The sequence below is a fragment of the Ischnura elegans genome, chromosome 1, assembly GCF_921293095.1.
Source record: "Ischnura elegans chromosome 1, ioIscEleg1.1, whole genome shotgun sequence".
Lineage (NCBI taxonomy): Eukaryota > Metazoa > Arthropoda > Insecta > Odonata > Coenagrionidae > Ischnura > Ischnura elegans.
In genome coordinates, this window is record NC_060246.1 from 135,374,004 (window position 1) to 135,384,961 (window position 10,958).

The window sequence follows — 10,958 nt, forward strand, 5'->3', positions numbered from 1 at the left end:
ACACTCCAGGGAAAATCGACAAACCTGACACATCTTTTTCTCCCCACTCATAAGGAATTTTTGAGGGGGCTCGGGCCCCATCAAGCCTTATGGATTCGGCGTCACTGGCTATAATGCCCCTTCGTTAAAAAGGTTTTAATTTGTAGGGCACGGGTGCAGTTTTGAAAAGAAAATATATTATTTTTCGACTCCTTCCATCCTTTTTTCAGGGCAACTTTGAATGTGTCAATTGTGTTTATACTTATTTCTGTCAAACGATCAATCATCACGAATGTGGTCACGCGAGTTCGTCATGGGTCCATTTTCTTATTTCGCAGCGACACACAGTTCGGCTAGCGATTCAAGGTATTTACCCTGGTAGAGCATTTATTATGATTCCATTCTAATCCCAGGACCATACTAATGCGAGTTCTACCATTTTCCCATCCCGAGATATTTAACTACTTATAAATAGCGAAATTTCCGTAAAACATTTACGTAGGTAACGGATTTAATTAATGAAACAATTATTGGATTTTTGTGCTGCTATCTTAAAATACTCTTAAACCGACATTCAAAATATTTGAATTTATCCACTCGCTTTTTATGACCCAAGATGTCCGGCGCCTTATCTCACATATTTATTTACCTACCGAGTTATGGTTGAGAATTATTTTTTTACGGAAATGTATACAACATGAATTTCCAGTGTACTTTTAATTGTAAATATTGACATTTTAGGGACGACATGGATCATTATTAAGAATGGACCTGGGCTATTTATAAGTCTTTCCAATTACAAAAATGCTATGAATACCTTATAATCATATCTGTTAAGGTAACAAATAATTTTTGTGGGCATTGGAACAAAACAATTCTCCTATCAGCTAATCATTTCACGGGCGTGGTACACATTTTATTGGGATATTATTCCATGGAGGTGACATATTTGGTAAACACGCCATATTTTCTTCATTTCAAGCTAGGCACCCCGTCCCTTTTGGTGCTTCTTTGAATAAATTTTCAATATATCATTGGCGTAGTTTTTTTACTGCAGGGCCACTTCACGCGGTCGGGCAATCTTTCTCGCTTCCTTTGCGTTAGAAAGCGACCAGTCAACTAGCGTTAAAAAAAAGCAGCCGCTATGAGTTTGGGTGTTTGGGCCGATTCGGCGACGTCGGGTTAAAGACTTCCCTGGTACAGTTACGAAATTTTCAGTACAAGCACGGATGGTGGGTTGATTTTTTCGTAAGTAAGAAAAAACCAACCCATCCTCTCCACGCACCTGCCTCTCGCCTCGAGATCCACGTTCTCTCTCTCTCATCCTTCTCAAGAGCGTCATTCCGCGTCCCCTAAGCGGTTCATTTATTTTGTTTTCAATTTTCACTCTCACCAAGGGTGGATTAAGGTTTCTTTTGTGGGGGGGGGGGGGGGCAATCGGTCTTCTTATATTTGGGATTGAAAACAACATTCCTACACGAAATATTCTTTTTATTTTAAATATGAAATTAAATAATTGAGGCTCCGTTATACACAAAACAAAACGAATGTAATGATAACCGTTTTAAAACTATTGTCCTCATTAAGCAACTGCGGGGGACACGTGCCCAGGGATGCCGACTTACAAAAAATATTGGGGGGGATCTGGCCCCGGGAAATTTTATAAGTAGTGAGTTTTAAGCTTTTTAAGCATTTTAGAAGAGTCATATGATCAACATTAGAACCCTGATAACTCGAATCTCGATATCTGGACACTCCGGAGAAAATCGAATTTTTTCGTCACACCCATAATGAATTTTTGAGGGGGCTCGGGCCCCACAGGCCCCATAAAGTCGGCGCCACTGCACGTGCCCCCGTGCACCCTCCCCCCTATATCCGCCGATGACGGTAACTCTATGACGGTAACCTATCTTTCGGAACACTTATAACATGCAGCCACCTATGACTGACACAGTGTGTTAGGTACTGTTCTACCCAGTGCGATAGCCTCCAGCGGCGGTCTGGCCAGGTCGGCTGGTCGGCAATCGCCGAGGGCCCCGGGGGTCCTCTAAATTGTCGATAATACACTACATATTTCATGACTTTCGTAATCCTATGAGTGAGTAGTGCAGAAAACTGCCATCCAGATGACTCTGAGGGCCCCGAGCTTCGGGGGTCCCCCACAAAACTCGCGTATCGGCAAGAGCAAGCAAGAGGAATCAAAGTAGTTGACAACTGGTGTCCATTTTGAGAAATGAGACAGAGGTGATCGGCTTGATTGTTTACTACAAAGATACCCCTATTACACTTCGGTTGACGGGAATTAGACAATTACAATATTTTTAATAAAAAAAATTTTGGCCGTTCACCTATCTCCGCACTGTAACCGTTACGAATCGCTGGTCAAAAATGCCCTAAGTTGGGCAGTTAGTAAACTCAGGTAGACAGCTCAATGACATCTTAGAACAACTTGGATAGAAATCACTGTCAAACCGTAGATTGAAAATTCGACTAAACCTAACATGTAAATTCAAGAGCAGTTCATTTTTGGACGAAGTTAGCCATATATAAGAACGCCAACAAACTACGGTAGATCGGTTCATGGAAATAAAGTACGAGTGATACACAGAAAAACATAGATTTAGAAAGTCAAATTTTCACGATGGATAAAAGACTAAAAGGCAGCTTTAGTACTTAGAAATGATAGCTTTTATCTTACTAATTAATGTATTCCGCATGTTTCTGAATTTCCCTAATATTCTAACAGCATGTTTTAGCTTCATTGGCAGATTGCCTTCATGATTAGTTTGCAAGATTTACCTTTTCTTGAATGTGGAAGCATAATTTGTTACTATGTGTAACACTTTTATGACCGTGTGGTGTACATGTTGGAATCCTCTTGCGTGCTGGTGATTGATCACCCCCGCCAAGCACCCTATAGGTGGCTCGCAAGGTAATATGTAGATGGATCATATTTTTGACAGCAAAAATTTTGGTAGTGCTCCTATCCATGACCACCTAGATACTCAGAGTATCTAGATGGTCATGGATAGGAGCACCACAAAAATATGATACATCAACATATTACTCTGCGATCTAGGTGGTCATGACCTATCTCCCCACTAACCGTTACAACGTCGCAGGTCCAAAATTCCCATAGTTGGGTAATTCGCAAACTCAGGTAGAAATGTCTGCATTGAACTCCTACCACCCATATCTCTCTATCCGTGAGACGCTTCTGGCCACCCTCAAGTGTTCACTGCAACCATCGTGGTCGTGGCCTGTTGGCCCCTGTTGCATTGGGGCCCCTCCCATACCACCCCGCCCGCCATCCTCACCTCACTCCCACCTGCCGTCCGCTCTCTTCGCCTCCAGAAACTCACTTCTCCCGCCAACACAAGAGTCTTTTCCCCTCACTCGTCCCCACCCTTTCCACCCCACTCTCGGCCTTTCCTTCCCCCCCTCAACAGCGGGCCCCGCCGCCGCCCAGGCGCCTCCGCCTCCCGTTCTCCTCGAGGGCTCCCCCGCGGTGCCATCCACCGCTTCGCCCTTGCAGTGTCGTCACCACAGCAGCAAGGCACTCGCTCGCCTTTCCCGCCCCCCTCCTCTCCAAAGTGACACTATACCTGAGCTACCTTTTCCCACCATTTGGAGAGGGGTGACTGCAGGAGCCACGTCACTACAGACGACAATCTCATTCTCCTACAACGTTTCGACGCAGCTTCCCTCTCGGGGATGGTAAAATAGTGATGGAAAAAGTCGATTTCGATTAAAATCGAATTCTTGAATGCCAAATATCGAGAAATCAAGATGGAACCTTAATCTTAGAGTTTCGATCCAAATTCGATTTTTCGACTTCTATCTTGACCATTTCCTTTGGTCCCACTCAGTAGCGTCACTACCGGCTTATCATAAAGTCATCCGTCCTTATGAAAGATGTATCTACGGCCGGTGTAATCGGAATTGATCGCCCTTGATCATTAGGAAAGCCTCTCAATCAGTTGATCTTTTTAGAACCTTTAGTGAAGCCGAATCATTCCAAACGGTGATCCCAAAACTTTAATGTACGTGCATTTGTGAATTCTTTCTACTGTTAATTCACGCATGTATTCTAATTGTAAGCAGATTTTTGGCATTTTTTCTACATCTTAAACAGGCCCGCACTAGACCCTTTCTTAGGGCGGTGGATGGCCATGGTGAGGGCGAAGGCACTAAGTAGGAGAATGACTACCGGAACGATTCACGATGAATTAAATTAATTAAAATTATTGTTTTGGTTACTAAATACAGTTTTAATTATTCTGTTAAATGAGACATGATTGAAATCGAGTTAACTGCTCAATGCATGCTGGCATTCTGGCTGTAAAATATGTCAGTTTCGGAACGGGAGGGCGGCAAAGATTTCCATGCTGGAGGGCGCACTGGGATACGTCCCAGTATCCCGGCGGCCCAGCACGGGCCTGATTTTAAATATGTATTTTAAGTGTTTTTCTAATGCTCGATAAGCATGTTTTTGAACAAACTGTGCTTAACGAAAAGAACCGTCGATTTTTTCCATCAATCGATTTTTCTGCTCAAAATATTGTTGACAAGTCGAGCTTTTCATTTCGATTAGCAATCGATTACTCGAAAATTATATTTTTCATGACATTTTTTCTATAACTAGATGGTATCTATGTTCGATAATAACAGTAAGAGCGATTATCGACCTTATCGCCTCACACCAAATTTGAAGCGGCAAAATCTGAGACCACGTGATCCCTCTTTAGCGTCTCTTGGGTGGATTCTAACGACAGTGTTCGTTTTTGCGTTGTTCATTTCAATTGGGAATTTTGCTACTGTTGAATTTAACGCCCACAAAAAAGAAGAAGGAAGGATTTCAAAGAAATCTTGTTGACCAAACCATTTTTCTTGTTTATCAAACCATTGCCGCGGAAACCTAAGTTCTAACACTTGTTACAAGTGTTTACTTTCAAAGATTTTCCATCTCCCGCAAGAAGTTGTAGGTTTCAATGTTGGCCTTGAATTTTGGTTGTTCACATCCACATTTGGCGCTCTTAGGTAGAATTACCGTGGTAAAATGAGAATGACATTTGGCAGAGAGGTGAGGCTGATGGTTTCTGGAACTAGTGGAGAATTAAATTTTCGGCTGAGCGAGTTTTTTTTAGGTGTTAGTACTGTTAGGAATGGTAAAGCTAAAATTTATTTTAATATTCCAGATCTTAGCGTACTCAATAAGCCCTCTTTTATCTTAAAATCCTCTCTCTCGCTGCGAAAGAAATTCATCACATTGACTTCGATTTTTACACATCTCAAGACTACACGAAAGTATCGCACGATCCTATGTCATCCTTCCATGCGAGATGCTGGCTGCCTGATGACTTCGGTGTGATGGCATGAATTTAAGGTTATTTGTTTGATGTAAGTCAGCTAAATAGGAATATTGGTTACAAGTTCAGGCTTTATTCGGATATTTCTCCTTTTACACTCCATCATAATTACTTTTTGGCACCTTTTTTTAGTGTTCACGGGCATTGGAGGCTTCGAATCGTCACATTAACGAAGGATGAGCCATTACGAAGAATATTGCGACCGAATACGAAACGATGATTAAATAGAAATTAATCATATTTATTTTAGCGATAGGCCTAAAAAATAGAATAAACATATTTGATTTTTAAGACCTCTAAGCCAAATTGCTAAGTAATAAGTAAGAATTTTAAGTGCTTGGTATCCATAATTTTAATAATCGGAAAAAATATGCGTTTTCAACCTTTCTGCGTCATTACTATTATTACCTAATTAATTAATAACAAACAAATAATTAACAAACCTAATTAATAACTCGAGTGTAGGATTAAATCCTGATCAGGTAGCATTGATAGAGGGCTGGATTAAAATCCTGACAAATCGATGAAATCTACATGAAAATACTAACCCGTGACCCAATCGATCGACTTGTGGCGGTAGTAGTATGAACGCATGCTAATAATTTATAGAGATTACAAAAAAAGCTTTAGGTGCCAGTTTTTGGAATTCGTTCCTTATTGGCCTTAGGTCTACTACGCATTTATTGAAGACTTTGGTCATAGTTCGAAGTAAAAAAATATAAATATTCCTATACTTATCTGTTCTGCTAAATAATCTCTCTTATTTTATAGTTTCTGTCGGACCTGGAGTTATAGAGCGATTTTAAGATAGACTACCCATTCCATTTTCTTCTTAATTATATTTATTACAATATTACAGATACAAGCTGTGGTTAAAAGGCCCTATACTTCCCTTTGGACCGGTCTTTTTTGTCACGTTTTACTCCTTCGTCGTACTTAGTGGGAAGGGGATTTTGACAGTATTAGAGGGAAGAATGTTAGGTAAACGAGGGAGAAGAAGGAAAAGAATAGGGTTTTTTTTTAGATAGACTGAAAGGGAGTAGGTCTTATTGTGAATAGAAGAGGAAAATGCATGATGGAAGGGGAGTCTCCAGGAATTCTTCCTAAGCACTCCATGAAAACCTACCTTAATTGGTAAAATGCTTTAATAATAAACTATTACTCCTTTAGGCCGTGCTTTATCATCTTGAAATTTAAATATTACTATATAGAGTAGATCTTTGCGAACATTTTCCTTAAGTTTCAAGTATAAAAAAGTGCAATTTGAAATATTTCAAATTTGAGAAACAGGTAAATGTTAACCAGGCTCTACGCTATGATCTACGTCAGGCAATTTCAAGATGTTAGCCTGAAGACTGCGATCAGTCACCAAAAAAATGATCGTTCGAGTGGGAGGTAACACATTGCCAGCTCCGACCAGTACCGTCCGAATTCGATGCAGTTCCAAACCAAACCCATCACTCTTTCTCCCGTGCGTACTAGTCGGGCCCCTCCCACAGATCCACTCTCTCCAATCTCTCCCGATCTTTCTCCATCTCACCGCTCGGCACAAGCGGTGCTCGTCCAACTCGAAAATATCCCCTTCGGTGGCGCCGGGACGCATCGGACCCGCACATGAATACTTTCGCCGCATTCTTTTCACTTCCTCCTCTCCCTCTGGATGATGTGCGGATGGCCGTTTCACCGGTGGCTCTCTCGAAAACATAGTTCCGCCTGTGTGTGTGTGATCCGGGCGCGGCGGTGAGCGGGACGGGCGTCGAAATCCACGACTCCGCAAAAAGGGAGAGGTATATATATGGAGACGGAGGAAGCGGGAGATATCACCACCTCACGCCCATTATTTCATTACAGCCGTGACGGCAACGAAGCAGTTGCGGTCATGAGCGTCTGAAGAAGTCCAGCGATGTTCTTTTGGGTAAACTAGCTATACAACTATATAATGACATCCTCTGGGAAATTACGCCGAGGAAGTCTCCAGCAGTGGAGACAATATCTGTTGGTGCATACTTTTTTTTGATTGCCCGGAGGAGGTTTATAAATTTCGACGGACCAGAATTTAATTAGCATACTTGCTAAATTGGTATTTGTTTTTTTTTACAAGCTCTTTGATACCTACTACTAAAACCACCAACCAAGGTTTCTGGATGGTGAAATTTGCTTCAACACTCTTATACAAATCTAAATTTTCTGTAGTTTTTGGTGCAAATACAAAGTCGTTTACTCGTTTTTGATAGGAGCCAGGCCCACTACGTGGTTGAAACTAAACTGTTCCCTAGTCTTCCAGTCTGCATCACCGGGTGAAAAATCTATGACGTCTTACTCGATCAGTAAAGTCTCTGCAATGCGGGAACATTACTTTATATTGTATTCTACGGTATGCACACACCGGCATTCACACACCGGTATTCACACACCAATATTGTGTTCGGAGATCAGAAGATTCTTATTTTCCTCCTTAGCCTTCCCTCTGCTGTCTAATCTTAAGGCCGCTGTACACGGTGAATGATCACGTGACCATTCACAGGATCGTGCGTGCAAAATAGAGCATGTTCTAATTTTCACTGAATGATCATGCGCATGACGGTTCATTCGCGAATTTTTCCGTTATACACGGCGAATGATTTCATTCGCATGATCATTCTGCATACAGCATGATTATTCGCATGGTCATTCACCGTGTATAGCGTACTTAATACTTTACTGTGTATGTCTACTGAGCTTATCATTATTTGTAACAGTTAAACTCTAATTTAAAATATTTTAGAAACTCACCAAAGTTTTCCAAGCACCCTCCGTTGTGTTGTATCAACGCACTTCTTTGTATGCATGCACTTTTTAGGCCTTGCGCTAGCGCTTCGCCCGTGCATCCTGTTTACTGAAATTTCATCACATTTATGTCTTGTTTTTATTGAAGTTGGGGACCTGACCAAGTGACCACTCCCTCTCGCGTTGGGTGTGGCCGCGAACTTGATGTGAGGCCTCTGATGTCCTTCGAATTTCGGCCGCGGTGCCTATTTTCTTATCGCTGCATGACCAATTTTTCTGGTCACTTCGGAATCGCCTTCCGTAATGTGGCGAATGACAGACCTGTGGATTCTTCGCGTTGAATTATCGAATCACTCTCACATCCATACATCATTCCTGTTCCTCTCAAGTATTTTCTTGTTGATTGGCATTGAATGCCACTGTATCACGTAATTTATTTTTATTTATTTGATTCACCAACCACCGGATACAGCTCTTATTGGCCATTTTACACCGAGGTGTTCAACAAATATAACAAGTAAACGCACACAAACAACCATGCCCTGGACCGGCGAAACCTACCCAGGCGGGACTCGAACCCGCGACCTCTTGTTTGGCAGTCGAGAATGTTACCCCGCCGCCACCGAGGCCGGCAACATATCATCGATCTAGCATTAATATCCCAAAATGCGGTCAATCATATTAACATGCGGATAACATTAAAATGCGGATAACATTAACTCTAAGGAATCACCGTATGCCGATCAGGACTAAAAGCTCTACAAAAGCCGACAAGTTTATGAGTCTTTTGGAGAAGTCCCTTGTAAATCTCAACATCGTAAATGGCTTAAAAATTGAGATTTGAATCGAGAAAGAGGAGCTGCAGATAGACATAATTTGTAATATATTGCGCAAGTATTGCAGTACAGCAGTTGAAATTATTCGCGTATTTGGGAGTTATCGACTGAATTTACGCCCTCGGTGGCAGTGGCATTACGTAGTAGGAGTCGTTACTTCGGGATTGATGGAATTCTGTTATGCTTCGGCCATGGAGATTTCACTGAGCGCATGGTCGGACGTTTAATTCCTGACGATAAAAAAAACTAGCATTACCCCAGGCTTCATCTCGTGCGAAATCGGAAACGAGGAAGATAGCCATTGAATTCGGGTTACTCATTACTTATTGTGTTAGTGTTGGTCAGTTTCTGGAGCATAACCATCCCCTGACCAGAGAGACCGGATAATACCTACCCACCCACTCAAAACACTCCTTTCTTATCCTCCCGCCCATTCCCTCTTGTCTCGTACTCTCACCCTATAACTCGCACTCACCTGACTCGTTCACTTTTAATCCTCACCATCATATAAAAAAAAAATAATAAATGAATGGTAAAAATCATTACTTGTTACAAATATTTCTCTAATGCAACAATGGAACATTCCATCCAGCCTATGATAAGAAATCGCAGCATATTTCGCTATGCTGTTGCAAATGATTATTTGTGAAGAAAAAATTACGAAATTAGTTAGCTGTTCGAATTTTTTGGATATGGGGCAACCGCACTGTTCCTGGCTTTCATTAGAATATAGAGGAGAGCAGCGGCGGATACAGAAAGCACTCAAAAGGGGTGGGGGGGCGCAAAAGATATATTGAGTTGCCTTTGCTTTTATCGTGATAAAAAATAATCAAGTCACAGGCAGAGTAAAATAAAATTTTAACTAAAGTAATCATACACATATATAAGACAATGCCATCTTATGATATAAAAAAGTCACAATTGTGGTTCTGCAATGTTTGGCAATACGGCCGGACCCGCAAGGGAGGGGCGCGCGCCCCCCGCGCCCCCCATCTGTATCCGCCACTGGGATGGAGATATCTACTTAAATGTTATATTGTAAATTGCGATTCAATGAAATAGAATTACCTAATTATTAATAATTAATATTCCCATGCTTTAGGAAAACCTTGAATTGAAGGAGATTTCACCAGAGTTTATAATATATTTGGTATTTTTTTATTTCGTTTGATGGCGTTTTCTATCTAAAAAGGGAATGTTTTATCTCAACTCAAGTTTACTTGACTGTATTCGGGATATGTTAACCAAATTCATTATTTTCATAATTAGAGTGATGGAAAAAGCGGGGCGGTATTCTAACGCAGAAAAATTAAAGGAGCAGAACTATAATCATGCGCGCTTATTGTTAAAACCAAGGCCCTTATATAAGGGCCATGGTTAAAACCATTATATTTTCAAAACGCAAATCAGTGACGTACGACGGAAGCCTCACTACAAAATGTGGAGAACTTGTGCCGATAGACTAAAATAATAAACAGCGAGCACGGGCCTGTATGGAGATACTGTCATCTGCAGCAAAAATGGACATATACCGAGGAACCCAGAGCTATATAATAATCAACCTTTTAATTATTTTGCTACGACCTACATCGAATACAAAGAAAAATAGTCAATCACCGCAAAGGCTAAACAATATATACGTAAAAATTTGCCTCCTTCTCAACCGCCCGGCTAGCTCAGTCGGTAGAGCATGAGACTCTTAATCTCAGGGTCGTGGGTTCGAGCCCCACGTTGGGCGAACTTTTTTTCTCTTTCTTATTTTTTACAAATTGCGTCCGGATGCAAAAATTTTTGTTCTTGTAGTCCCTCATACACTTTTCTAATTTTTAGCACTATTTTTACATCTCCTACAGGTACCACGAACCTGTATAACACGCATTTTTTGGGTTATCTATATGTGATGCCATAAAAATGCTTTTACTTATCAATTCAAGGTGGTCACGTCCACTAAATTTATAAATTTTATACAGTTTGCATGGCTTTACTTTTTATCATAAATGTTATATAC

General features: G+C 41.2%; 1 non-coding gene across 1 annotated transcript; it reads left to right on the forward strand.

Annotated features, from left to right (window-relative positions):
• Window positions 1-10,615: 10,615 nt before the first annotated feature.
• Trnak-cuu lies at window positions 10,616-10,688 on the forward strand. Its single transcript has one exon. It is a non-coding gene; the product is annotated as a tRNA-Lys (tRNA).
• The last annotated feature ends 270 nt before the right edge of the window (window positions 10,689-10,958 follow it).